The sequence below is a fragment of the Myodes glareolus genome, chromosome 2 (genome assembly GCF_982192425.1).
Source record: "Myodes glareolus chromosome 2, mMyoGla1.1, whole genome shotgun sequence".
Classification (NCBI taxonomy): Eukaryota; Metazoa; Chordata; class Mammalia; order Rodentia; family Cricetidae; genus Myodes; species Myodes glareolus.
Genome location: NC_142027.1, coordinates 123,398,802 through 123,426,671, shown reverse-complemented (window position 1 = coordinate 123,426,671; position 27,870 = coordinate 123,398,802). Strand labels below are relative to the sequence as shown.

At 50.5% G+C, this 27,870-nt stretch overlaps 1 protein-coding gene and 1 long non-coding RNA gene across 13 annotated transcripts in view; one reads left to right on the top strand and one right to left on the bottom strand.

Annotated features, from left to right (window-relative positions):
* Pitpnm2 (phosphatidylinositol transfer protein membrane associated 2) overlaps positions 1–27,870 on the bottom strand; it is a 137,923-nt gene that overhangs the window by 76,527 nt on the left and 33,526 nt on the right. The window contains exon 1 of one of the 11 annotated variants that reach the window (XM_048447242.3): positions 1,786–2,026. The exons of the other annotated variants lie outside the window; for them this stretch is intronic. The gene's annotated coding sequence lies outside the window, so the exon portion shown is untranslated. Of the gene's footprint in view, positions 1–1,785; positions 2,027–27,870 lie in introns of those variants that run through there. 11 annotated transcript variants of the gene reach the window in all.
* Positions 1,482–5,796, top strand: LOC125408746 (uncharacterized). Of its 2 annotated transcripts, XR_007234560.3 has the most exons (3): positions 1,482–1,806; positions 3,936–4,041; positions 4,578–5,796. It is a non-coding gene; the product is annotated as an uncharacterized LOC125408746 (long non-coding RNA). The 2 variants fall into 2 exon arrangements; XR_014998129.2 differs by lacking the exon at positions 3,936–4,041.

The window sequence follows — 27,870 nt, the reverse complement described above, 5'->3', positions numbered from 1 at the left end:
TCCTGCCTCTCCTTCTGAGCTCAGCTCTGGCTGTCCTTTCTGGGTTTGCCAAGTGAATGATCTGAATGGGTGCTTGTCTGTCCTGGGGGAGCATGAAAGACTCCAAGACAGAAGAACCTTGCTGTGACAGCAGCAGTGGCGGTGGCAGTACTGGACCAGCCTCCCACAGAAGCTAAGCGCAGAGATGAGAAAGAAGCTGTTCTTGAGGGCTTGCCTTTACGTGTCACATCATATTTTCCATTCTCAGACAAACAAAACAAAACCAGCACACGGCCTCCCCAGCACCAACAGCTCGTAAACCCATCAGAATTCACAGCCAGTCAACAACCCCAGACATGGGTAATGCCATTAGGAAGCCTGCACAGCACCAGATGCCAGGAGGGTCTTGGTGAGTACAGAGCCTGGAAGCTCTGCTGAGCCTGCAGACACACAACCTCCTTGTCCTGCCCATCAGGGTTGTTTTACTGCTCGGAAGGAGGCACTAGAAACATAGTCTATGGTAGCTCTCTTGCAGTTTTAAAGAAAGGGGTCATAGGAGAGATAGACCCAACCACAAAGCTACGCAGGCCTTGAGCTGCTGTCGAGGTCCTGATGTCATTATTAAAGCAATCTGTCGGGGAGAATGTAGAATCAAAAACAAAGCAATCATGTGGCCATGGCCTGATTTATCAACACGATCTTGAGTCTGCTATCCTCTATTAGTTTGGCGAGCTAACGTGTGTCTCACCCTAGGCCTCATACCACCTGACAACTCAGGACCACACCTGAATGCTCAACACCTCTTCAGGCAGTCTCCTGAGCTGGGTACCACTTTCAGGGTTGGATATGGATTCCCTGATACCACACCAAACTTTGATGTTCCCCATGAGTCAGACAGGGCCACTTGATATGTGCTTTTCTATTTAAAGATCAGACAGGGCTTACACACAGACACCATTCAAGCCTGTAGCTTCTAAGAACTGGGTGCTAAATCCGGTATCTTCGGCCCTCACTTTCCATCAACACAGAAGATGTTCTTGTTGACAACCAAGGATTTTTTTTTTCCACTGCCAGCTGCACAGGAAGGAGGGGCCATGGGGGAGCTGCCTGTCCCCTGGGCTGAGCTATGGAGGGGTCAACACCACCAACTCCTCTGAATGCCTTTCCTCAGGGTGGGAAGAGGTGGAGAATGCTCACCCACCATTCTTAGAATCCCATTTGAAACCAGCTGTGCTGGGTGGCAGTTCCAAGGCACCAGGGTATGTGAAGATGGACACAGGACATACCCACAGGACCAGTCCACCTGAAGTCAGCTGGGAGATGAGTCTCCTGACATCATCCTCTTGAAATCATGGTGGAGGGATAAACATCCCCACACCGAGTGCCCATTTTCCTAGGATTAAGGACTAGTCAGTTAGAAAGCCAGGCAGCCTGTAGGCAGAGCTCTGCCCGCTGGGGGGCACGTGAGCGTCTCTAGATTTCCTTCTTTCCTTGGTGCGACCACGCTCTAAGAAAGCAGGCTGTTGGTGCTCTAGCAATCACTGGCAAAACGGGAAGGGCAGCAGCGCACCGTCTCTGGCCCCCAGAGGAAGACAGGAGCTGGGCTACTCAGGAGAGGGACTGTGTACCCCAACTCTGCTCTGACAGGCAGTGCTCCGGCAGGCCAGGCCAGGCCTCTCCCTACAGCTCTCCCTCTATCCCAGCTTTTCGGAGAGAAAGTAAACAGACCCTTGACCAGATGGAGCCTTCCTCGCTAATAAATCTAGCCTAAAGCTGAGACATGTTCAAGAAGAAGCAGAAAATTACCTTTCAGGAAGCCAATGTGAGGTAAGGGAGGGGGGTACAAAGTACCAGGGCTGGAGCCTCGCGCAGCAGGAGCTGGCTGGGGCCCCTCTCAGCAGCCCCATCCTGTAGACTCTGCTGGCTGCCCATGTGCAGGTCTCAGAGAGCCGCCCCCAGCCTGCAGTGCTATAGGCGGCTCATGCCTGGAAGTGCCAGCACACAGTCCCCTGGCTGTATGAGGAGCCACCAGGCAGGGACAACGGAGGCAAAAGGAAGGCAAGCAGGAGAGGAAGGGGTGGGGAGTGGAGCGGGAGGGCGGGAAGGAGGGAGAATTGATTCTCTCTCCTCCACTGGGACCACTGAGCTAAGTTGCCATGGAGAAAGGGGAGCCGCTGGCAGAGCTCGAGGCGGGCGGAGGAGCCATATGCCAGGGGAAGGCGTCAGCAGAGCCAATCCCACAGTTCTGCTGTGGCAACCTCCCCAAACAGGCCTTGGCCTGCGCACCAAGGCAGGGTGGGGCATGGCTGGACGGTGGGCAAAAACAGTCCTCCACTACCGTAACCCTGAAGAAAAGAGCAGCCCAGAAAGCTTTCCCCCTCTCTCAGGTTGCTTATCTACCCTTCAGCTGGGACCCTGGACTTGCCGCTTCTTCACGCCACTAACCTCATGCAGCTTACTCAGAACCCAAGGTCAAAGTCCCAGGAACAGAGACCCAGTCCCCTCCCCAGGATTTTAAGAAGCATTGCCTCTCTATCCTTGCCTCCTGTTTCTAAAATTCAGCCACCAAAGCCTGAGTCATAGTTTCCCACCCTCAAGAAGGAGGGGATGCCCACCCACAGGAAGGCTTCTGTGGCCCAGAGCCACCCAGGCAGGAAGCCAAGATGGGAGGTTGCTGGGCACCTGCTGGTTAAAGAAGGGACCATAGCATGGGCACCCTGGACCAGGCCTACTTTAGGCTGTACCTCCCACCTGCATACTACCAACCTTACAACTGCTGTGCAAACCTCCATGCACATGGCTTTGCCCCCAGCCCCACGCAGGCTCTGTGCTGCAGAGGTGACTGGGGGAGTGCAGGAGACCGGGTTGGAGTCTCTTTCCCCCTTTGGAGCTCACAGAGCCATCACAAGTCTGGTCACATCTCTGTGCTTTCATTTCCTTGGTACAAACTGAGACAAGACCATTTTCTCTTCCAAGCTATATTTCTGGGGGCACCGTGACGCTGGCAGACTTAGGAAAGGCTGAGGCTGTGGACACTGTGTCCCTTCCTGCTCCATTTGGAAGCATGGGGGCAGCATCCAATGCTCTGTCTCCCCTTGAGCACTTGGCTGGCAAACCTTAAGTCAGAGCCTGGAGCAAACAGCAGTGCTCCCACACCTGCTGCTCTTGAGGGAACATCTGAGGGCTACTATTCCCAACTTGCCTCTGAAACCTGCAGCCTAGGAAATATTTTTTTTCTTCCTAGCTCCCCCAACAATAATTTGTTATGAAAATGCCCCTGCATATGAATAAGTCAGAAAAATGTTATAAAGAGCACATACACATATTCACTGCCCAGATTCCTACCTTGTCCTCTCACTTTTCTACTGTAAAATACACACAACACATAATTGCCCATTCTCATCAATTTAGAGCGTGCACTTCAGTGGCATGAAGAATATCCACAATGTGGTAAAGCCACCACCTCTATCTAGCTGCCCAGATCTGCATCACCTGAAAGGAGACACATGGGAGAGCCACTCCCTGACCACCAACTAATCAACTGTCCAGACATGCTTGCCTTGGGTGTTTCATGCAAATGAAATTACAAAGTGCATGCAACCTTTTGGGACTGCCTTCTTTCACTTAACATGTTCTCAAAGTTAATGCAATGTCATACCCTATGCAGGCTGCTTTGTTCCCTCACGGCAGAGTAACATTCTCATGTTAGGCCTCATTGTACGTATCTACACATCACAGGATGGACATGTGGGTTATTTCTACATGTGAGTTTTCCTCTTATTCCTCCACCGCCTCCCAGAACCCAAGGAAGTGTTCTGGGCACTTCATCTCCAAGCCCCAAGAGACCCTAAATGGAATGTTTAGTCACCTGTCTTTCCAATAAGCAAAGCTCACCCATGTCTGATATGGGGATAAAGGCAGAAGACTCCAAGTAGCCTTAGTTTCTTCTGTCCCAGGGAAGCTGCCAGCTGAGCAAAAGGACTCACAAGTACCCCCACTTCATGCCTTTTCTGACCAATGAAACTAGGTTCCAATGGCACCAGCATTCCTGGCTGTAAACTGGTGAGTGTTCCCCTCTTTAGCCTCTCAGGTCTCTATCTTATGGCATTGCTCCAGAGACAAGGTTGCTGCCTAATGCAACACTGTATGGAGATGACCACACTCTATCCCTGCACCAGCCAGGGTAGTCATTGCTATCCCACAGGTCTAAGTGGCCACTGAGACTCAAAATGTGGCTAGTATCAGTGGGAGATGGAACCTTTCATTTGGCTTCACATTTATTTATAAATGAAATTAAAGATTCACATGGAGCTATGATGATTGCCAAGGACAGGCCAACTGTAAAGGTAGAAGAAACAAATGGCCTAGCTCCTCAACCTCTGCCTTTTCCCTTCCTCTCTCTACTTACCTCAGCTGCCTGGGTGTGGGGATCCGTCTGTCTGCAGCCTGGCTCAGGGGCTATCTAGAAGGACAGCGGGTATGCGGTGGGGCTCTCAGGGAAGCAGACAGACAGAAGCTGGGGAGTAGGCTCCTTAAACTCCATAATGACAAGGGTCTCTGAACCTCTGACCTGGATCCTCCTCTCTGCCCTGTTCTAGAACCACTGCCTTCCCTCGTCGCCCCCAGCAACTCCTGAGGTCATCTCCGGAATGTCTTCGAGACTGGAACTTTTCTACCATTTCCATGCAGTGGCAGAACCCCATGTGGTTATGCAGAGTACAACCCTGGTTCCAGGCTAGGCTGAAGGTCAGTTGCTCAGCGAGACCACTCCCCCGCCCCCAGTAGCTGCTCCCAGTGCATAGATGGCCTCACATGATCCCAGACCACACTCTGAATCTGCCTTTTCCTTCTGTGGATGCATAAGGACACACTCAGAAAGTGAAGTGACTTTCCCAGGCTTAGCGAGCAAGGCTGGGCCCGGGCCCAAGGCAAAGATGAGAAACAAAAGTAGAGACGTTGCTCTCCTGTCCCCAGTCACTGGAACCTGCCTAGCATATGTGGGACGACAGTAATTTGGCCATGAAGACTGCAACAAATGGGGCAAATTTAAACATAGCCACAGCTAGCCTCAATCTCTGTGGTTTCCACATCCAGAGAGTCAGCCGACTACAGGCTGAAATGAAAATATTGAGGAAAAAGAATCCTGCCTGTACCGAGCATGTAAAGAACTCTTTCTTGCCGTTACTCTCTGAATGGTGTCACTGTGGGACGGCTCTTTGTGGAAATGGTGCAGTGTGGAAGTTCCTCACACAGCTTTACGGAGTGCTCGGCACTACAGATAACATAGAGAGGTGGGTAAGGTGTCCAGGAGGACACACGCAGGTCACATGCAGTACTCTGCCTTCTACAGAAGGGGCTGGTACACTCTGGTAGAACCAAGGCCTTCAGACACTGAGGGCGACTGTTGTCTTATCCTGAGCTGGCAGGTGCTGCTGAGGACAGGTCTGTTTCCTTCCTGCAAAGCTTTCCTTTGCCTCCAAGCTTCCCATGCTCCTGAAGCAGAAGGCCCAGGGGACCCACCACAAACCTGTAGGGACATCTTGCCTCCCACAGCTCAAAACCCCAAGTGGCCTCCCTGCCTTATCCCTGCTATCCAGACTGGGGTCCACCTCCTCCCACAGGGCACTTATGCTGGCACGGCCTCCTCCTGTTAGCCTTTGCCCAAGTCCATTTTACTCGAGTGTTAACCCTAACTCCTGTCCTGGCACTCCCTTAATCCTCTCGTTTTCTCATAATACCAATCCTTACCTAACATACAATGTACTATTTGCTGTTTTTGTTTTCCAAATGGAGGTAAATATAAACATTTGTAATCCTGATAGCTCATAAGTGCTTTGTTCAGCGGCGTTGAGAACATTAACATGGCTATGCAGCCCTCACCACTAGCTCTATAACCTTTTCATCTCCTAAACCAAACCAACAGTCATACACACTAACTCCTCTCCCACCCCACGCTGGTACTCTCCATTTTACTTCTGTCTCTATGACTCTGACTCTAGTGACCACTTGGCAGCATCGTTACAGCATGGAATTACACCACTGTCCTTCTATGCTTGACTTCTTTCACTTAGCAATCCACCCGTGCTGCAGCATGTTCCTTTCTCAAACTGTCATGCTGGGCAGGGTAGCACAGGTTTTTGTTCTCAGTACTTGGGATTTAACCTAGTAGGTGGATCTCTGTTAGTTAGACACCAGACTAGTGTACAGATAAAGTTCCAGGACAGCCAGGACTACACAGAGAAACTCTGTCTCAAAAAACCAAAACCAACCAAATTAAAAAAAAAAACAAAAAAACAACTGTCTACCTCACTTACTAGAATGAAGGCTTCTAGGCGGTTGTATTCATAGTTATATCCCAGGGTATATGCGTAAGAATACCTGGTACACAACAGGCACTGAGCAAATGTTCTGAACGAATGAATAATGGGTGAATACTCAGGCAGAGGGATGAAGGAATGGACAGACAGGTGAATGGGAAATGGATGGACAGCAGGATGACTGAATGAACAACAGGTAGGAACTGCAAGTTAGTACTTCATTTCACAGGTCTCGGCCAGGCCCAGCGGTGGATGCAGACTTAATTCCTGGTCCTACCCAATGACATAGCCACTTGCCCTGAAGCCCAAGCCCACCACCCTTAAGGTGTAGCCATATTTAGTGTGGCAGGACTCTCCCCCAAATTTCACTATGGCTCTTCTCATATGGTTACCCCCTTTAGGGTATTCTTCTCAGTTGTGGCATATCCAGGGAGAACTTTCTAGAGAACTAAGAATTCCTAATTATAGTGTTTGTTTTGTTTCTGAAACAGGGTCTCACCGTGTAGCCCTGGCTGGCCTAGAACTCCTATCCCTGCTTCGTGGATGCTAGGATTAAAGTCTTGTGCCATGATGCAGGACTCCCAGCCACCATCTAAAGATGCCTAGGAGACTCAGGCAGCAGCCACCAGTACAGAGAGAGGCAGAAAAGAGAGTGGGAGGCCAGGAAGTGCCTGGAACACACATCCCACCCAAGGAGCAGCCTGTGGAGGGTAGGCTGAGGGCTGGCCCTTCAGTCCGCTCTGCAGTGGGGCCCACACTCATGGTGGCAGTTCGCCTCTCACCTTCTCTACATCCTGCCTAGCTATTCACATCCATCCTCTCTCTCAAAACTACTTTACCCATTTCTTTTTTCTGAGCTGGACAGATTTGTAAATTGAAGTCAAGAGGACCCCACCTTCGAATCCAGGAGGCTTCACAATATGACCATACTTGCCTGGGCCTGCCTGCACCCCTTGTCTTGGATGGGGTCCTCAGGGTCTGTCAGGTGTGTGGTGCCCCCAGGGAGGAGGCGCCCATGCCACATCCCAGGCAGACCTCAACTTGGGGATCCTATAAAGCCCAGGGGTCACCTCAAAGTTACTCTCTGCTCTAGGAAAAATGAACACTGGCAGTAGAGGACAGCTGTACCTTTAAATGATCTGGCCCACAGATAGGAAAAACATTTGCACTCCGTGGCTGTTTGCATCTTTGGTTATTTTTAGGGTGAACCCAGTTGCCTCCCCTTGGAACCAGATGAAGCCCCAGAGGAGGCACGTAGTCCTTTTTCCCAGATGGGGGGTCCTGCTCCTGCTTCCCTGGGAATGAAGTCTTGAACACAGGCTATCTGGGGGAACCGCCCCCCAGAATTACACAATGCATTCCACTCAGGCTCACTTGAGGGATCTAGGCACCAAAAGCAGCTTTGCTACTACTGTGAAAATTTGCTGTCAACATCAGGGACACCTACCTGCACCCTGAGAGCCCCTTGCCACTCCCGGAGTCTGAAGGGAAGAAGATGTGATGCAATCCCCTACCTCCAACCAGCAGTCCCAGCTGATGGGAATGTCTGGCTGGCGTATTTCTAGAACAAGCGGCAATTAGAGGCGATCTTCTCTCCTGCCCCCCCTCCCCAAAACAGAAATAAATCAGTGCTACCAATCTCCCAGCTAATGATTTCCTCCATTAAATTAAAAAGAAGAAGAAAATGTTTTTTAAAATGGATTACCAGCCCTGTGCTTTCAGAGACCACATGACCTGTCAGCTTCTCTCAAGTCCGGATGCATCAAGGCCCCTCGATTAATTTTTAATAAATAAGACAATCACAGTGTAAGAATCACCACCAGCCCCCCCCCCCTTCACACTGGAACACAGGGCTGGCCCTTAGCTGACTCAGGCCACAGAGAACTCTTTCCATTTCACAAATGAGAAGCAAGGCAGGGATGAGCAGCACTTAAGCACTCACCCCAGGATGCTATGGAGCACAACAAGCTGTGGGAGCATGGAGTGTGGGGCAGGTGCTCCTATCTAGAACCCAGAGCTGAGGAGCCCAAGCAGAGACAGTGGGAGTCACTGCCTCCTACTGAGTACAGATGGAGGGACTTCACCTTCTCATCTCCTTCCTGCATCGCTAATGACACTGCTCAGACACCCTGCTTGTTTCAAAATGTCTGCTCCAACAACATCAACGGGCCCAGAAAACATGTTGCCTGGTGGTAGAAGCCAAATTCAAAAGGCCACATGTCCTGTGAGCCACTCATGTGGCTTGTCCAGCAGAAGGATATCCACAGACAGCATAGTATGGGAAGGAACAGCACTTATTAATGGGTAGAGTATCTGTTGGAAAGATAAAAATATTCTGAAAAGCTGGGCAGTGGTGGTGCATAACCAGCACTTAGGAGGTAGAGGCAGGCAGATCTCTGAATTCAAAGCCAGTCGAGTCTACAGAGCAAGTTCCAGGACAGGTTTTAACGCTACACAGAGAAACCCTGTCTCAAAAAATAAACAAACAAACAAAAATCTGAAAGCAGGCCGAGTAAGTAATACCAAATGGCATGGTGAATACAGTCCATGTGACTGATCTGTGTGCTTACAAATGACCAGCGGAGGGGCTGGAGAGATGGCTCAGAGGTTAAAAGCCTGCTCTCCCAAAGGTCCTGAGTTCAATTCCCAGCAACCACACGGTGGCTCACAACCATCTGTAATGAGATCTGGTGCCCTTTTCTGGCCTTCAGGCATACAAGCAGACAGAATATTGTATACATAATAAATAAATATTTTTAAAAAATCTGTTCTAAAAAAAAACCCTGTAAAAAACAAATGACCAGCATGGAAAAGTTTACAATATGTGTAAAAATGTCTTGTAAAAATACAAGACAACAGAAGGCCACTTTTCAAATGCCATTTGGAAATACAAAAGTGCCAGCCACTCCATGGTGACTATTGCAGGCCCCTCTCATACCTTGTGTTGCCCAGTGTCCCTGGGCCAAGGTTCCCTGTTTCGTTGATAGCTTATGGCATACCAAATGCCAGAGGGCAGGCAGGGCTGTGAAGCCCCAGGGAACACCTTCTCTGGAAGGGATGGAGGGGCCTTTGCACTGGCCATCTCTTCTCTCTGGAATGCATAGCCCCAGATGTTACATAATTTTCTTCTTTTGTTTATTTGTATTTTTACAGAGAGTTCCTCTCTGACCATCTACAGTCAGAGAGAGGCAGGGAAGATCACTGGGGCCAGGGAACCACGAGCAAGGACAGGAGACCCAGAGCCTAGTCTGCTCATGATAAGCACCCAGCCCCATGGCTCTTTCTGGTTGGAGGAAAGCCATTCTGAGCTGACTGCCAAGGGCTGGCACGGCTGTGAACCAGCTAGAGAGCCCTGGCAAGTTCCGCCATCCCTCTGAGGCTTGGGCTCCCTTCTACACTGATGAGGAGTTCCTAGTACATATCTCTCAGGTTTTTTCGTGGACTGCATAAATGACGCACAAACAGTGTTCAGCATATGGCAGGGCCCTGGTCAAGTCATAAACGGTAAGGACAAATGGATTATTATCATAATCTCCCCATCACGCAGGAATGTTCTTCTTAAGAGGATCAGGGCAGCCATTCCAGAAAGCTCAAGAAGGCCACCATGTAACACTAATCACTCAAGGGTGGCCAGGCGCAGGGGCCACCCTGAGCCACACTACTAAGGCTCACAACATTCATGAACAGATTTGACCATTTGCTCTACAATTTACATGTGTAGAAACCAAATTGCAAAGAGGTTAGTAATTTGCCCCCAGATCACACAGCTAGGAGGTGATGAAGCAGGATTTAAACTCTGCTCCACTCCTCCAGGCTCAAGCTGATCAATGTTGTTCCATAGCATATATCAGAAGAAGCAAAGGAGGTACAGAGGAGCCTGGAGCAGGCAGAGGCTGACCCCAACTGCTTCCACAGCCCTGACATAGGGACTGCATGAACCTCGGGAAGCCTGAGGGAAAGGTCTCAGTGCACATCTCCTGGGAACCCCACAGGATGGCGGGACAGGCCTGGTGCATCTTGAGTCTCCCCAGGGTCAGGACTGAGAGCTCCATACTGCACTTCCCTAGTCTAGCAGTTTAGGTTAATACAGCATACAGTTAACTCCCTCAGAACCAGGATAGGGTGCTAAGGGACGATCTCCACACTCCTGGCTTATGAGGTCTTCCAAGACCCCAGAGAACCACAGACATGGGGGTCTTTCACATAGGTGGAAGATTCCATGTGCACAGCAGGAGGGGAAGCTGCTTCCAACTTGGTGGGATGGTGCTAGACTCCCCTCCAAGCGAGTCCCTAGGAATACTAGAAACTGCCAGCTGGCGATTTATATGCCGCTACAAACAGAACTTCTAAGTGGGTCCTGCTAACCTTTTGCTCCAGGGGCCCACGGTGAGCAAGTTAAGATACAGACGTACAGGAAATGATGTCACTGTCTCAAAAGCCTCCCAGGCCCCCCTTCACATTTAGAATCATTCCAAAGTCTTCACCATGACCTTAGTCCCCCAGGATGGCACTCTGGCTCTCTCTCTACTTCTGATGGCCTTTCCTCTCTCACTGTTTCTCAAACTTGCTAAGCACACTTCCATCCCAGGACCACTGCCCCTGTTGCTGCGGCTTTCCTGACTACCACACAATTTTCCTCCCAAATTTCTATAGGTTTGCGGAGATGCCCTTTCCTAGCACCCTATCTAAAACCTCTCTCTATTCCCTTCCCTTGTGTGCTTTTCTTCCTGCCTTTACACTGTTGTCCTAGTTACTCTTCTATTGCTGTGGAGAGACATCATGACCAAGGTAACTTACAGAAGAAAACATTAAATTGGGATGAGTCCATTATGACCATGGTGGGGACCATGGCAGTAAATAGGCAGGAGTGGTGATGGAGTAGTAGCTGAGAGTTTACGTCTTATCCACAAGCTAGAGACTGAGAGTGATAAAGATACATAGAGACAGAGACAGAGACAGAAACAGAGAAACTGAGCCTGTCTTGATTTTTAAAAACTCAAGGCCACCCCCACTTTCTCCAACAAGGCCACACCTCCTAATCCTTTCCAAAATAGTTCTACTAACTAGGGACCAAATACTCAAATATATGAACCTATGGGGCCTTTCTCATCCAAACCACCACAACGATCAAAGCGTATATTTTAGGCAGGGATTTCATGCCACTTCCTGATTAATCCCCAGTGCTCAAAATACACCTAACACACCAGTGACATTTAAAACGTTGGCTGGTGGCTTTAGAAGGTGAACTGAAAGTAGGGTGAAGGTGGGAGTGGCAGATGCTTCTGGGTGAAAGAAATATAGAGCTTAAATAAGCAAATGTGAAGTAACTTAATGATAAGCTAAGATGTTCTTTGCCACTACCACCTTTCAAAGGCACCACGCCAAAGGAGTTTTACAGGTGAGTCTAACAAACCTCTGAAAAACTGAGGGAAGAGGTACTCTTTATGCTAAAGAGGATAGGGAACAGGCACATTTCATAAACAAGATGCCCTTCAAGTAAGCCCTAAAGCTGGACAGGCAGGAAGCACAGTAATAAGAACTTGGGTCCCCCAAGGACTCATATGCAGTGTCACTGTAACAATGTTGCCTTCTCTAGAAATGTCCTCTCATCTGGCCTGTGTTCTCCCTTTGTCTCCCTCACCCTGATCACTAATGTCGGCCTGATCACAAATGTTTGTATGTCCATTTATGACTAATTAAAAGACAAAACAGGAATTACATCTCCTTCAGTCTGGTACCCCTGATGCCTAAAAACATAGCAGGTATTCTGACATTAAGAGAATGTATAGCATATATGAAAGGCTCAAGACAGATGATGCGTAAGAGAAGCCTTCAAGGGCTGCCACTGTGGGCACATGGGTCACAGTGTCTTGGCTGGCTGGTTGTAAGCCATCCTTAAACATGTGCAGTGAGCACAGGTGGCAGGACCTTGGGACGCTGAAAGCACTAGAGTTTGTCTTTTTCAGGTTCCTTCTGAGCAAGAAAGTGACAAACAGAAGTCACACCTCCTCCCCAGTGAGGCTGAGGGGCACCTAAAAGGACAATGCTATCTAGCTGTCTACTTCTTTATCTATCTGAGGTCCTTTCTCCTCCTGGTGTAGGCTGGGGAACAAAAGTGAGAAACCTGGAAGCAAGGCTGGTATCTCAAGCGGCCAACAGGTCAAGCTGAGGGAGAGGGGAAGAACATAGAGCGGACAGGACAGACATTCACAAGGGTCCAGACATCCCTGCTTCACCCCGGTACTGCAATTTATCGGACAAGTCTGAGAAGTCCCCGCCCGCACTGCTCTATGACGAGGTTGATCTTTCACAGCCTCATCAGCCCTTGGGTACAGACCATGAAGCAGGGGCATCAATGGGACCTTCCAGACCATGGATACAGCGAAGAAAGGCTCTTTACGGAAACCCTGCTATGGCCATCAAGACATGCAGATACACATCAGAGCCACCAAGAGGCACCTTTGCAGAAAATAAAACAGTTTTGCCCTGGATTCGAAGATGCCTCTGTCCAGGAGAAAAGGAACTTGGTAGGCACAGAGCGCTGCACATGATCTTATGGTTGTGTGAAATAGCACCCACCCTAAAAAATGGTTCAGATAATAACCATTCACTACCTTATACTGTTTGGCTGGTGGCTGTGCTCTGGGTCATTCAGGCAGCCATATAAGTAAGTTGGCCAGGGCAGGAGCTATGGTCATTCGAAAGTTTTGCTAGGGCTAGAAGGGCCACTTCTGAAGAACCCACTCATGTGACTGACATCATGTGTAGGCTGATGGCCAGAAGTCTACCCCTGCATCTCACCATAATTCCAGAACTTTCCAGAGAGCTTCTCCAAAGTCCCCACAAGACAGCAGCTTTCAGGAACAAATGATGCAAGAGAAAAAAACAGAGAAAGCTCCTCTGTCTTTTATAATTTTGTCTTAAAAGTGACACTTTACTTGCAACACTCTACTAGAAACACAGGCCAGTCCCTCGATGTGGGAGGGGACAACATACGGGTATGACCATGGAGGCAGGAGGCAGGACCCTGGAGGCCACCTGCATGGCCACACTGTGCGCCAACCTTTGATCCTACCTGTCTCCTTTCATCTTCCAGGCAGCCCTTGAAGGCAGGCATTTTATCTCTTTACAGACACAGACACGAAGCCCAGAGAAGGCAACTGCCTGAGTCCTGCTGGCCATTTAAGGCCAGCCAGTGTTTGGTCTTGTCCGGCTAGTTCCCAATGAAAATCTTCTGGGCAACTTAGGCTCCAAGGGAGTTAGAGGCCTGGCCAGCAATACAGCCATGTTACAGGACTGCTCCTCAAGAGCCAGTAGTTTAGGGCCAACAAGATGGCTCAGTAGTAAAGGCACTTGCCACGAAGCCTGGAGACCTGAGTGTGACCCCTTGGGCCCATATAATAGGAGAGAACTGACTCCACCCATGTGTCATGGACTCTGTACTCCCCCACACACACATGTACAAACACACAAAAATAAATATTTTTTAAAAGGCCCAGCAACTGCCTTAATTTACCTCCATCCTCCATGACTGTCAAAGATTCCTGTTGGCCCCTGTCCAGCTTCCTTGGGCAGAGAGACCTAGTACTGAGCTAGGTGCTGACATAGTCATAGGCACACAGGTGGCCGAGAAGCAGTAAGGGCTTGGATCACTCACAGTCATTCCCTTGCTGCCAGGCCTGGCTGCCCAGCTGTAGGCAGCCTTACAGAAACAGCCAGGAGCATCTCCTCTCTCTATCTGACCACCCCACCACCTGCAGAGGTGCCTAGCTTCACAGCAGGGTCCCTGTCCTGAGCCACTTCATTAGGAGGCCACCTGCTTGAGGTGCTTGAGTGACCTGCAGCAGCAGGTGCCACCTCATGGGGTGTGCAATTTACAGCCACTCAGAAGTATAGTACCCAGGTGACAAATGCATTGGCTGCCAGCTGCCAAAGTCTCCTGGTCTCACAGGAGAACATAGCCAAGGCTTATCCGTTTTCCCCACTCTGTTCTTACACCACTCATGAGAACAAAGCAGCAACCCGATCTACACATCTAACTTTTCCAACCAGAACTCTTCCCCTGTGTGGTGAAAGTTGGCTGAGGTCGATGAGACACAAGCTGGCACACCACTCACCCAGAGAGCCAGTTCTAGCTACTGAAACTGGCACACAGACATGCCACATGCAAAACAAGCACTAGGTGGGCCATGCTGACTCACGCAGGGATGCACCTTCCTATTGACCCCAGCCCACAGAAGCCTGGCTGCTGGCCTGAAGTTTCTCACAGAAGACAAGCCACCATCTGGGCTGTTTCATGACCTTGGAGAGCTGCGCTATCCTGTCCCTGTCCACCTACAACCTGTGAGGCCACGTACACGGCAGTATCCTCTTCTCTCACTCATCTTGTGGGTGGCTGGGTTGCAAGGGGAACTCAATGCAATTACTGGCTCCTGTCAGGCACCAGCCAGGGAGAGGCACTCCTTGAGGTATCTCTCTGATTTCCTTGTTCCTTCACTTTGTTTTAGAGGCTGAGGGATCCCTTGGGCAGGGTAGCCCCTGGTCAGCACTCAGCTTGTATGGACAGGTCACTTCTTGAAGCTGAGGGTTGTGTCTGAGACCCCAGTGGTACCTTTGGACTAAGAACTAGCAGAAAGGGGCTCTTCCTGTGAATAAAAGGACCCTATTCTCCAGAAAGCACTGCGGCAGGGAGTAAGCGTGGTCAGCAGTCACTGTTTGAAAAGACAGGCAATCAGAGCAAGATTAAACAAATATTTAACTGCCCTTCCTCTAATGCCTAGGCTGTTATCAATCACACTGGTTCTAATCTGGGTTCAATTTCCGGATCTGTCTGCAAGCCTCCTCCAGGCCTCAGATCTGCTCCTCAAATAAGAAACTGAAGAGGCTCCAGGGCTCCCGCCTCCTGCTGTGGCCTCCTCAGGCACAGCTGTATCTGCCTTGGAGGAGCCCTGTCCTCACGACATGCAAGATCTCCCTGAGTCTTGAAAGGAGAAAATGAAAACCTCCAGGCAGGCAACCTGGGAGACCCCATCCTTACAGGTCTCATCAGTGCTCCTGACAACCAGCTGTGTAAGAAAGATTGTCAGACACAGAGTCCAGGCTCAACCTCTAAGTTGATTCCCGAGGGCCTCTGGGAAGCTGCTTCTGTTTACATTCCCCACCAGAGTGCCCATCCCCCCGTCCCAACACTAACTCATAACTGTATTAAGATGTAGAGTCATCCTTTAAAAACTCATTGGCCACCAAATGGGGTTTGCTCACATGATGCAATATGACTCAGCCATAAATAAGGAATGACGGACTGATCCATGCTATGAGGAGAACATGAAAACATCATGTTCGGCAACAGATACCAGAGTAAGAAGTCAAGACTGTAGGATTCTATCTCAATGCAGCATCTAGGACAGGCGATGGAGACAGACCAGACTAGCGTGGGGAAGAGGGTCTGAAGAGAAGTGGAGGGCTGTGAGGAGATGAAAACGTTTTTAAGTTGACTGTGGTGATAATTACACAATTCAGAATATTTTAAACAATGCCAGGATCAGCACTTTAAATGAGTAGATTGAATGGTATATGACTATCTCAATATTTTTAAATATATTTATCTTGAATAAATATTTAATTTAGAATGCTTATTTTTAAATGCAGGAATTAATAAACTAACCCTAGACAACCACCTCCGAGTTCAGGGCATCTGCTGAAGGTGACTCCAGGTAAAGGCCTACACTCCCATGTGCCTTCTCTCCTTTTGCCCTTGGGGAAGTAGCTCGCATCCCCCTCTCAGAACCACCCACCTGGGGCTGGAGCTGGGCTGGAGAACACAGATGTCAGCTCTATGGAATGATCCAGATGGAGTCCAGAGACCCAGCAGACAGAATGTGGTCCCCCATACCCCATATATTTTATCTCTCCTACCCTGCATAAAGCTGGATTGCCAAAAAACAGGGTTATCTTGTCTCTGTGAAACAACAGCAAGGACAAACAGGCACCTGAGCAGAGACAGCCACCAGTGCTCGTCAGGCTCAGCTGGATCTGCCCCCACTTACACAAGACACCCAAGAGTCTCAGAAGCTGGGGAGGCAGGGCCAGTGGGGCTTCAAACAGAGTGTAAGATGACACAGAGCCAGCAGGCCTGGCCAGAGGCAGTACTGCCTGCTTTCCAGGGACCAGCCCCTCAACTCGGAGACAAAGGCCCTCTTCTCTGGCCATTTGAGCAAGAGATTACTGAGGCCTAGCCCAGTATGGAAAGCATGGGGGCTACGGAGCCAGTTTTGCCACATCCTACAGTCCCCAGTTTTTTGTTGTGGAACTGCCAGCATGGCCAGGAGAAATAGGTCGTGCTTTTCAGAAGTACTTGTCTCATCTGAAATTCATCATCCCTGGGAAACCACAGACTTAGAGGGGTGACCTGGGCTCAGAGTAGCAGCTTAGTCTGGAGCAGACAGAACTAAAGCAGTTAGGGAATCTGGAACCCTGAGATGCTCAGGAAGCTCAGAGGTGGCTTCCCAGGTAAGGCAATCTTGACTGGCCCCAGTTTGGGGCCTGACATCCTTAGGTATGCTGAAGGGCAGCTGGCCAAGGCCCGTGTTTGACCCCAAAGCTTGAAATCTGGTGCATCTGGCTCACACATGATGACACCAACGTTTCTATCGGCCTCTCTGGCCCAGGAAAGTCAGTTTAAGTGCTCTGGAGACATTATCCAAACAGCTGCCTTTAACTCTGGTCATAAAGCAAGGGATTGTGGAAGCTGACCATTGGAAGAGTTCTTTCCCTCACAGCACTATAAATCATGCCCTCCATCTGTACTGGCCAGACAACTCTGTCAGAGCCCAGGCCAGGGTCCCGGAGTCCTCAGGCCTGCCAGCTTCCAGATGGTTGAGGAGGAGGATGACAGCCTGCAGGAGATGTGTCCACACTTCATCCAGACCTATTCTAGCCTAGAACAAGTTCTTTCAGCTCTATCCTTAAACCTGGGCCAGTGGGGGGTCAGGCCAAAGGAAGGAAGGGGAAAAGAAACAGAAGGTTTCACAGTCTCCCCAACCTTCTGGTGCTAGCACCCTACTAACCTTTACTGCCCAGTGAGGGAAGAATGAAGCAGCAGCCACCCACTCAGTGCCAGCAGAAGGTGGATTGGAGTGTGTGCTGTGCGCCCAGCCACGTCTGCAGACCAAGAAGCTAAGCTGTAGTAGCTTGCTCAAGGTCATCCGGCTGGATCCTGATCTCTGACCAGAGGCCTAGTCCCATTCTTAGCTGTTCTTCCACAACCGAGGGAAGGAGATGGGCACCACAGCAGGCAAGAAACCTAGTCAGGCAGGCACCAACTCCTCTGCTTTCACCAGTCACAGTCTTCCTGAGCATCAGTTTCTCCCTCTGTGTCACCATCACCTCAAAGGGACAGCTAAGTGAACAGAAAGTTCAGCTGTATTGGCTGCCCTGCCCTGGTCTGCTTCATATAACTCTGCAGACGCACCAGGTGGGTGACATTTTAGAGTTCCCATTTCACAACCTGACAAGTGAAAGCTAAGGAGGGTCAGTAACAGACGGCCCAAGGGCACAGAATGGCTTTCTCTCAGATTGGAACGCGGAACCTCCAGCAAGCACTTACTTGTTTTCCTAGACTTAGGAGGCAGATGCGGACAACAGCCCAGCTTGGTGAGAGGTACAAGCAGAAAGAGCCAGCTTGATAAGGAAGCCAAGAGAGTATAGCAAGCTGTAGAATGGATTGTATGAGCATTGGCTAGGAAGCAGATGGAGCAAGATAGAGAGGGTTCTAGAAAGTCTCTGGGGTCCCTCTATATCCCAGCAACTTCATGAGTTTCCCACATCCCTGCTCAGGGGGAGAACAATAGCCATGGGTACCAGGATGGCTTAGGTTCTCTGTGGGTACCTGGTGTGTGGCCCTCCCCTCCTGGGGTGAGTTTCCCCAAGCAAGAAGAGGCCTAGAACTGAAGGGCTGGATAGAGGCTCTGCATAGGATTTTTCATCACCAGCCCTTCACAAATACCACCTCTGTCCTCAGCCTCATTTCATCACCCTATTTATCCATCCACGCCGGCAAAACCACACACACAACATTATTTACATCATGAGACTGTGGTCTAGTCTGCACTCAGGGCTCTGTGGTCCCTGAGAAGATGTGTTTATCTGTTCCTCGCATAGCATGCTTTCTTTGTTCACTTTTCTTTGGAGGCTGAAGTTCTGGGTTCTGCAACACCACAGAGGTGAATGGATCCAATTGGCAAGCAGGGATTCAAACACTGTGCTAAGAGCAGCCTGTGCAACTTAGGGATCTGTGAGCTTGTCAAGAAAGACCTGGGCCAATTCCCGGGGTACTGGTTATCTCTGCTATAGGCCTGGCTACTGGCTTTGGCCAAGCTTGCTGGACAACGTCACCCTTGAAGAGGATAGCTAAGCAAATTGAAACCGATGGCTCTGTGCTTATCACAAGCCCCTGCAAACCTCAGCTCATGGTCGCTCAGCACTGCCATCTTCAGAAACAACTGTCTCTTGACTCATGGGAGCACATACCCCAATTTTACAGGACCTCATGAAAAGAAATAGAGAAAAGAGGAAAGAAAAACCTTTCAAGTACTCAACAAAGACATTGTAATGTCACCAGTGTGCCCCTCATCCCCTGCCTGTCACTCACACAAAGTGAAATGAAACTTCTAAAACACACACCAGCTCCTGGCGTTCCTCTAAAGCCCCTCAACATTCTCCTCCATTCCCAGATGCCATCTATGCTTCTCCTTGCACAAGATTCCACTTGGTTCTTCCCTCAGCCTAGCTTCCCCCAGCACAGTCTGACCAGGCACCACAGACAGAATTCCAGGCTGTCCATAACAGACACGAGTTTGCGGTGTCTCCTTCCCTTGTATACCCAACCCCACGTCTGTGCTCAGCAAACAGCCTTCTCTACAATCCAGTTCAGATGTCAGCACCAGAGCAGAAGCCCCAGGTCCTACAGTGTGTGGTTGTCATTCGCATGGGTATCACAAAAGAATAGAACTTTGTCTCCTCCTGTGGCTCAAGAGTGCCTTGAAACCAAGAGCCAGACCTAGTTCATCCTGGCAGTAATACTGAGCGCACAGAGTGCACACTTAGGACTAAGCAGCAAGACCTTGCACATGTTACCCACTCAATAGGCCAAAGCAGTTCTGTGCTTTCCTTTGTCTCCTGAAGCCCTATAGCACAGGGAATACACGGGGAAAGGGAACATGATTCCCTCCCTCAAAGTCACTCTCATACAAGACAGCCTACTCTTGCTGCAATCTCCAAAACACTCAGGGCATCGTTTACCTACACAATGTTGATACACGCCACTTCTCGCTAGGTCCAGCTTGCATGCTCCAATGCTCAGCCCTTGTTAAATGAGGCCACAGAGGGGCTGCCAGGGCGTCACTCCCCATGGTTGGTGACTGCATGGCCATGGTACTTTCTTCATGGTGAGTTCCCAGGATCCTTGCCAGCTTACCGACTTTTAACCTTTCCACAAGAGAAGCATCTCTTGAGCACAGCACAACTCCCCATCCAGCAGCCCCAGGTAATTGCTTCTGGCTGAGAGGAGGCGGAGGAAGAAAAAGACAGGGAAGGGAAGGCGCAAGGAGAGGAACTACAGGATGCCAAGGAAAGCAGGAAGATGGAGACAGGCATGAGTGGGGGGAGGGGGCACAGCCACAGGTCAGGGAACAGCTGGAATTCCTACCTGTGTGAGCTCAGTCCAAACTAGGGTCACCTGGTGAGTTGGCCTGGGGTCTGGCAGTGGGAACAGAGATAGGCAGAGATAAACAAAGCTGTGCTCTCACAAAAAGGATGGGTTTGGGAAGGGCAAAACCAGGAAAAAGACACCAAATGAAGTATATGATAGCTTCCAGCAGGAGCACTGCCTCTTCCTTCTCAGATCTGCTACACCAAGAGAAACTGAGAGGACTGAAGGCTGCAGGGACATATAGTATATTTATATTTCCCATGCCATGTGGCTCTCCCCAGGACCCGCTTGCTGGATCACTTGACATTTCCCTTCTACAATAGTTACTTGGTACTGAAGAAGACCACAGCAGTCCACCCTACTATCTACAGCCCCCAACATAAACTGCAGTCTTTTTCTTCCATCTCCTTAGCAGAACCTCTCTCCACCCCTCCTCTACCTGTGATCCCACAGGAACAAGTGTACTCAGGCAGGGAGCTGACGAGGGAGTGGATTTCTCTGAGTGCACACACAAGCATGCTAGCCTGGCAGCAGCAGTGGTGGCATGGCTGGGGAGGTGTTCCAGCAGACTTATTTATAGCCGAGCCCCCGTCCACACGCTCCCCCAATGCTGCCTGCCTGCCTGCCTGCCTGCCACTGGGGCTTTTCAATCTGTGTCTATATTTATCACTTGAAGCCGTTGGGATAATGGCAAGGCCAGAAATAGCCTTGAAGACATTCACGTGAAGCTGATGGGCAGGTCCCCAGATCCCAGGTTGACCTCACCCTAACATCTGCCTCTCTGGCAGTAGGGAATGGGTAACAGCTGGATGCAGCCTGGGCAGGCAGTTGCAGACAGATGGGAACAACATAATCCCTCTTTCCCTGCTGGCCTTGGCCCCTGTAGTGAGGCAGGGGACACGTCTGAACCGATATATTGCAGCTGCCAGGCTGAGGGGAGACTGAAGGTGACATGCTTTCTTGACGTCAGCGTGCTAATCGGAGCAGACCTTCCAGCTCAGAAAGGAGAAGACAACCAAGGCAGCAGGTCCAGGCTCACCGAAAGCAGGTCATTGCTACCCTAGGGAACAGCCCTCCAGCCTGATCCTCAAATCGAACCTGGCATGTGCCTGTGGGGGAGATGGAGACTGTGTCCTGCTTCGTACATGCCCAACACCTTTCAACCTCAGTTTGGAGACAAGCCCCTGCTCCATCTCCAATGGCTTGGTGGGTAAGGCTCAGCATTCTGAAGGCCTAACATCGTCCTCCAAAAAATGTTGAGGCAGACACTGGGGTCAAAAGCTAATGACACTGTATTCAGGGCTCTTCCAGAAAAGTGATACTCTGAGGTCCCGTATAAATGCTGTTCTTTCATGGGGAGAGGGGACTAATCTACAGTGCTCTCTGAGAAACTGGGCTCTGGGTGCTGGAGAGACCTGGAATAGACCAAGTGGAGCTTCAGGGATATATCAGAACCATAACTAGGTGCTCAAGATTCAGCAGAGCAGGTGTCAACAGGCCCCATCACAGCAGAGAGCCAGGGTAAGGTCAGAAACATGTGGATGGAGAAATGAGGTTCCTTCTGCTGGTAGCAAGCACACAGGGCCGCAGAAACAGCTACAAGGGCAGTGCGTTCCTTGAATCCCATGTTCTCCAAGTCTCTCCCAACAGCTGTGCTGTGGGACCAGCCTCTGTCCTGCCCCCTCCAGCCTTACACTTGAGCAGCCCGGCACTTCCTGGAACTTGGATCCACACACAACAACTCTGAGTGCTAAAGGCACTGATTTGTGTCATTCTGTCTGCTTTCTCCCGTTCTCCCTCTTCTAAGAGATCTTCCCCCTTTGGGCAGCTAACTGCTGTCTTCTCACTGTTCCGGCTGCTGCACTGCTGGCCTCTCCAGCCATGACTCACAAGCTCAAAACTACATCTGTCCCTCCATTCCAGACAGAATATTCTTCTGCCTCATTGGATCCTACTGCCTGGCCAGATGAGAGCAGGAACACACCAGGGTGGTGACCAGGACAAAGGCAGATCTAGGTGCGCTGTTTGTTGGGGAACTGCTGCTCTGCGGGGATCTGTCAACAGAGCCAGTAGCAGGGGAAGAGACCCACCTTCCTGCTGGTAGGCTGTTGGCCACACCTACAGTGCTGGGGCTTCCCAGGAGGCATTTTTCTTTCTTTCTTTTTTCTTTTAAAAAAACATTTACAGGCTGGGAATGGTAGTGTATATGCTTAATCCCTGTGTGGGGGAGGAAGATGCAAAAAGAGCTCTGTGAGTTCAAGGCTAACCTGATCTACACAGAGAATTCCAGGCCAATCAAGGCTACGTGGTGAGACCTTGCCAGAAAAAAAAGGTGGGGGAGGGGGAGAGGAAGAGGAAGGAAGGAAGGAAGGAAGGAAGGAAGGAAGGAAGGAAGGAAGGAAGGAAGGACGGAAGGAAGGAAGAGAAAAGAGGAAAGACCAGCTCTAAAGGACACAGGCAGGCAGGACCTGGCACGGCCACAGCAGCTGACATGTGTACAATCTGGTCCCAGGACTCCACAGACTCAGAGACTTACAGTAAACCCTGATACTGCTCATCTCATAGATGGGGAAAGCGAGGCATTGAGAGCTAAGGGGACCTGCCTAAAGGGACTCAGGCAGTTTGCCATAGGGCTAAGATCAGCACACTGCGGTGTACTTGCTAAAGACCTGACACTGCGAAGCTCACCATCTTTTCCAAGTCTAAATTATCTCTGGGGGATCCTCCCTAGCTGTTCAAAAACTGCACCTGCCCCTCCCCCGCATCCCCCAGACAATCAAGCCTATTATTTCCAGTGGAAAGGAAGGATGCTGGGGTAAAAGGTACAGATAAGAAAGAAGGGTAGGGAGCTGAAGGGGAAATTGGGGAAAGGGGAGAATCAACGAAAATGAAGTATGTATGGAAAGCTAGTCCTTTGGAAGCGAATTAAAAAACAAGTTTTTAAAAGAACACCTGTGACATCAGATGGGCCAGCCCTGGGCGGCTGGTGACACAGAAGGTCCCTTGCTGGGATGCCACCAGTGCACTCCCTGACTTAGGCTTTAATGAAGTCCTCCACAGTGAAGTACCAGGGAATGACCATGACCCATCTCCCCAGACCATCTGTCCTCTGAATGACAAGTGGGGAAGAGTAAAGCTAACTTGAAGGAGGAAGGAACCTGGGGAGTGCAGACCCTAAGGAGAAGCATTCTCTGGGGAGAGTAGAGGACGGTTCTCCTTGAGTCCCGTACAACACAGCCTGGCTTCCTTTGACTCGGGCACAGCTCCAGCACAGAGCACATTTAACCCACGCCGGTCTGACGACTGACCTACCGAGGCCACTGCTCAATCCAGGGGTAAATCAGCAACCCCTTTTCATAGGAGACAAAAGCCAACAGAAGGGTAAGTCCTGGAGTTATCACAATGTGGGAAACAGCACTCAGCCTTGGAGGTCCCAGACAGTCCCAGGGGTCCTAGAGCACCGGTCTCTATCTAAGAGTCCCAGCAGAAACGACAGACGCCATCTGAGCAAAGCACGTCAGACGCTGCAGGCCAGTACAGGAGGAGGCTGTGCAGGGGGCTGCAGCCTCATGGAGGATGCTGAGAGAACTAGAAAGAGCATCTTCACAGTCCCACAGTCCTTTGGACAGGGAACTTGTCTTTGGTTTTGTTTGCTGGGGTTTTATTTTGCTTTGTTTGGAAACTTAGTAGTCCATGTTGAACTTCTAGTCCACAGTAGTCCACCTGAAATTCTCTCAGTTCAGCCTCCCGAGTGCAGTCACAGCTACATGCCACTATGTTCAGCCTCTTGGCTATGTTTTCAGGGCAGAAAGGGTCTCTGGGTACTTTGTTGTCCTCACCCTCTATGTATTCGGGAAGGTGTCAGCAACTGATTTTCCAGAAGTTTGTTATGCACAGACTCCTGGAGTCTGGCCACACCTCCCGCCACCCAGGCCTGGCCCTGCTGCTCTGCCTATGATAGCATGTTCTTAGCCATGTACTGTGACTGCCAGGTTATTCACCAGAGCAAAGGGCAGGTGCCAGAGGCCGTCTGTAAAGCGGCCAGTGGCAGCAGTTTTCATGTCACTACTTCTCAACAGTCTCTATAGCGAATGGACCAGGCTGAGCTAAACAGCACAAAGGAAAATCAAACTGGATGTTTACTCCCACTTTGGCCTACAAACTCATACTTCCTCAAGAAAACAGAAACAAGATCTTCCTCTACCTTCTCCAGGTGGCCCTTCTGTGCAGGACACCCAGGTCCTACTTCCTGGACCCAGGGGACAGCACAGGCCTCTTCTATCTACTGACTAGAGAGTACTGTAACGGTTGTCATTAGAAACACAGTGACCATAGCTCTTTTCGAAGAGACAGCAAGGAGACACAGAAGAGTAATGGTGTCAAGAGCACAGCAGGCCCTCCTGGTTGTAAGTGATATCCATTCTCAGTGACACAGCTGGCCTTCTGTGTCCCTTCATCACAAGAGGGATGAAGGGACATCCACAGACTGAAGAGGACCACCACAGTGGACATGAGCTCTGGCAGTACGCACTGGGGGATTTGGAGGCTATGGAGGCTGTTTCATACCTTAGATCAATGATCCCCTGCGCTTGGCCAGTTTTGCACATGTCTCAAACATGGACATTTTGCTCCACCTCTACCACACACGCCTTGACTGACCTGTCAGCTCCTGGAGGGCAGGGCAGTCTTTCCCTGGCATCTGCCCTTCCCTCAGTAGAAGCTCAGTCAAAGCTGAATAAAGAGTACCATGAGCTTTGGCTTTGCTTTGCCCAAGGCCTTGGATATCACAAACACCGCAATCCAACTAGAGTCAGAATCTTGGGCAGTGGCCCAGACAGAGCTGCTGAAGTCCTGGAGTGCCAAGAACCTTCAGCATGCAAAGCCTCGGGCCCTGCCCATAGCAGAGGCGGCCACCCACGGTGTTGCTGGCATTGCAAGATCCCACTGCTCAGCTGTAGCAGTGTGGGGCAGGCTCTTTCGCCTGTGGCTCATATGCCTGCACACAAGGGACCACCCAGCTCTGCTGCAAACTACGGGACTTAGATTCCAGAATCACAAATCTGCTTGGCTCTGTCACTAACCAGTTTGACTTTGGACACAAAACTTCCTTTACTGGGCTTCAGTTTCCTTTCCCCACAAGTTACATTAAAAGTCAGATCAGAAGGTCTCCTGGGTCTCCAAGGCTACAAAACCCTTTTAAATGTGGATAAAGAGTCCTTCCAGGAGTACTTGAAGACAGACCTAGAGCTCAACAGGCACTCCTAGGTCCAAACACCCACCGACTCCTTTACTGCAGTTGTTCCTGCGCTTCTTCCCCCCCCAACTCTGCAGCCTGTTAACAACACAGCAGCCACAGGCTGATCCTAGTCCCCAGCTGTCCAAATGCTTCCGTGGCTTCATGCCACTCAAAGTCAAGGTCAAGGCCTTAGCACAAATTTATAAGGCCAGGCCCTCCTCATTCTCTGACACCACCAAACCTCTACTATTCTTCCCTTTGCTCTCTATCCCCAGTCAGTCCCAGACAGTCTCTCTCAGAGACCTTCTCTTCCCACTCCCCCACCTCTGACAGTACAGGGCTTCACACATGCTAGGCATACTCTACCACTGAGCTGTATCCCCAGGCTTCACTTTCCATCTTGTTGACCATCCTGAACAACTGTGCTATTGCATAATTTCTGAGAGAGACTGTTAGATATGTTTGAGAGGTAGGGTACTGGGAGGTCTTAGAACACTGGGGACTTGCCTTCAAAAGGAAAAAAGACCCCGCCCCCTTTCTTTTCTCTGGTCTTTCCTTCCTGGCCTTGAGAAAAGAGCTCCGCTTTGCCACATGAAGCACCATGATGTGGGACCTAGCATAGGCCTAAAAGCAACAGGAACAACCAGTCACAGACTGGAGTCCCTAAGATCATCAGCCAACCCAAACCTTGCCCCATGACAGCTAGAACCCCTCAGTCACAGAAAGATGGCTGACACAAAGCATCATCAACAGGTGATCCTGAATGGAGAGAGAGAGAGAGAGAGAGAGAGAGAGAGAGAGAGAGAGAGGAGCACCCTCCAGACTCTGCCGCCTGGCTGGAAAGAAAGCACATGTGTAGAAAGTAGTGCTCTGCCTAAACAGACAGGACCCAAGGAGAGTGAAAAGGACTGTCCTCATGGGGTGTAAGCCGGGGAGGGGGGCCTACAGGCAGAGAGAGTGCTGTCCTCGTGGGGTGTAAGCCGGGGAGGGGGGCCTACAGGCAGAGAGAGTGCTGTCCTCGTGGGGTGTAAGCCGGGGAGGGGAAGCCTACAGGCAGAGAAAGTGAGTCCTTGGAGGTTTGTGGCCAAGTCCATGTCCTGTAAACTCCAGGACGTGAGTCAGAGTAGCCCATCAGACCACAGAATACAGACAGGACAAGCCAGCGGAAGCAAAGTGCAGAGCTGGCCCCAGCACAGCTAGGCCATCAGATCTCCCCAGCTCTTCCACCAGCACTGTGTGGAAAGCAGAGTGCTGAGGACAAGAACCTCAGGGTGCTGCCTTCCCTCCGTGTCATGTCACCCTGGGAATTGATATGGTATAGACCCAAAGGAATACACTGGCCAATTTTGTCACACGGGGACAAGGCCGACCACAAGAGAGATGAGGAACTGTGGTCCAGAGGCTCAGCTGCCCACTGGTGGCACTGCCACCTACGTCCTGGCTTCAGCTCAGGTCCAGGAAAAGGTAAGAGAGGTAGACAGACACCCATATTCTGTGTTCTGAGGCCCTACCCAGGCCCTCTTCCTCTGGAGGAGACAGTGACCTTCCAGAGGCTTGTCACACAGACAATGGCAGGAAATACCCCTCCTAGCCTGAGCCTACACCAGGAAGTAGGAAGGAAGCTAAGAAGACTTGTGCCAGGAGACCCTCCTTGTTGCATTCTAGCCTCAAGGACACCAAGGTGCAGTCAAGGCTAAGAGTCCTACTGAGTCACTCGGAATGAAGCCTGTTCAACTCCCTTCTCAGCTAGGACCCTCTTTGGGGCAGACTCTCTGTGCCTCTGAACAAGGCAAATGTAGAGGATGTCAGGCTGCCAAAGAACGAGCCAGTTGTCCTGCTGGGCCCTCCAGCCTACCACCCTTCCAGAAGGAAAGAGCCTGGGTTCCTCTGGAGCAAGAAGTTTCTCTAAAAATAAACTCTGTTGGGTCCTTTCATTCCTCACCCTGGCAGAGGAGGACAGGGGAGCATTCCTGTCCTCAGTCACCCCTGACAGGGCTGCTCTCCACCTAGAGACTTGCCTTCTGCTCAGAGTTCTGTGCCCATCATGTTACTATAAACTTCCAGGGCAGCTCAGAGGCCTGCAGCGAACAAATGTGATTGCCCCATTCAGGGCTGATATTTGCAGGAGAAGCTGCGGCAGTAAGAGAGGTACAGAGTCGCATCCATTAAAGGGCTCTCAGAGTGACAGCGCACAGGCACACAGAGGCTTCAGAGCTGATGGTGACAGCAGTGGTCTGAGACAATATGAAGAGAAAGGATGGGTTAGTATGGGTTGAGGGGGGGGGCTTACAAGGAAGTACTTGAAGTGGGCTCATGAAGGAAGAAAGGAAGCTGACAAACAGAGTGGGTAGGGAAGACTTCAGGACACTGGCACAGCACAGAGTGCACCAGGATGTAAACTGCTCACAGGGGGCTTCTGTTTGCTTCGTTCACGGCTGCATCCCTGGCACCTGGAATAGTAACCCTTTCTGTGTTTGTAGGCTGGCACAACACGCATAATGCACCTACTGTACACCAAGCATTAGACCATGTCTGCAGGGAAGTCACTGAGAACCTTGGGTAGGCGGGCTGTGAGGCCATCACCTCTGCAAACTCATTGATGGCAGCTGCTAAGCAGGAAAGAGCCCCTT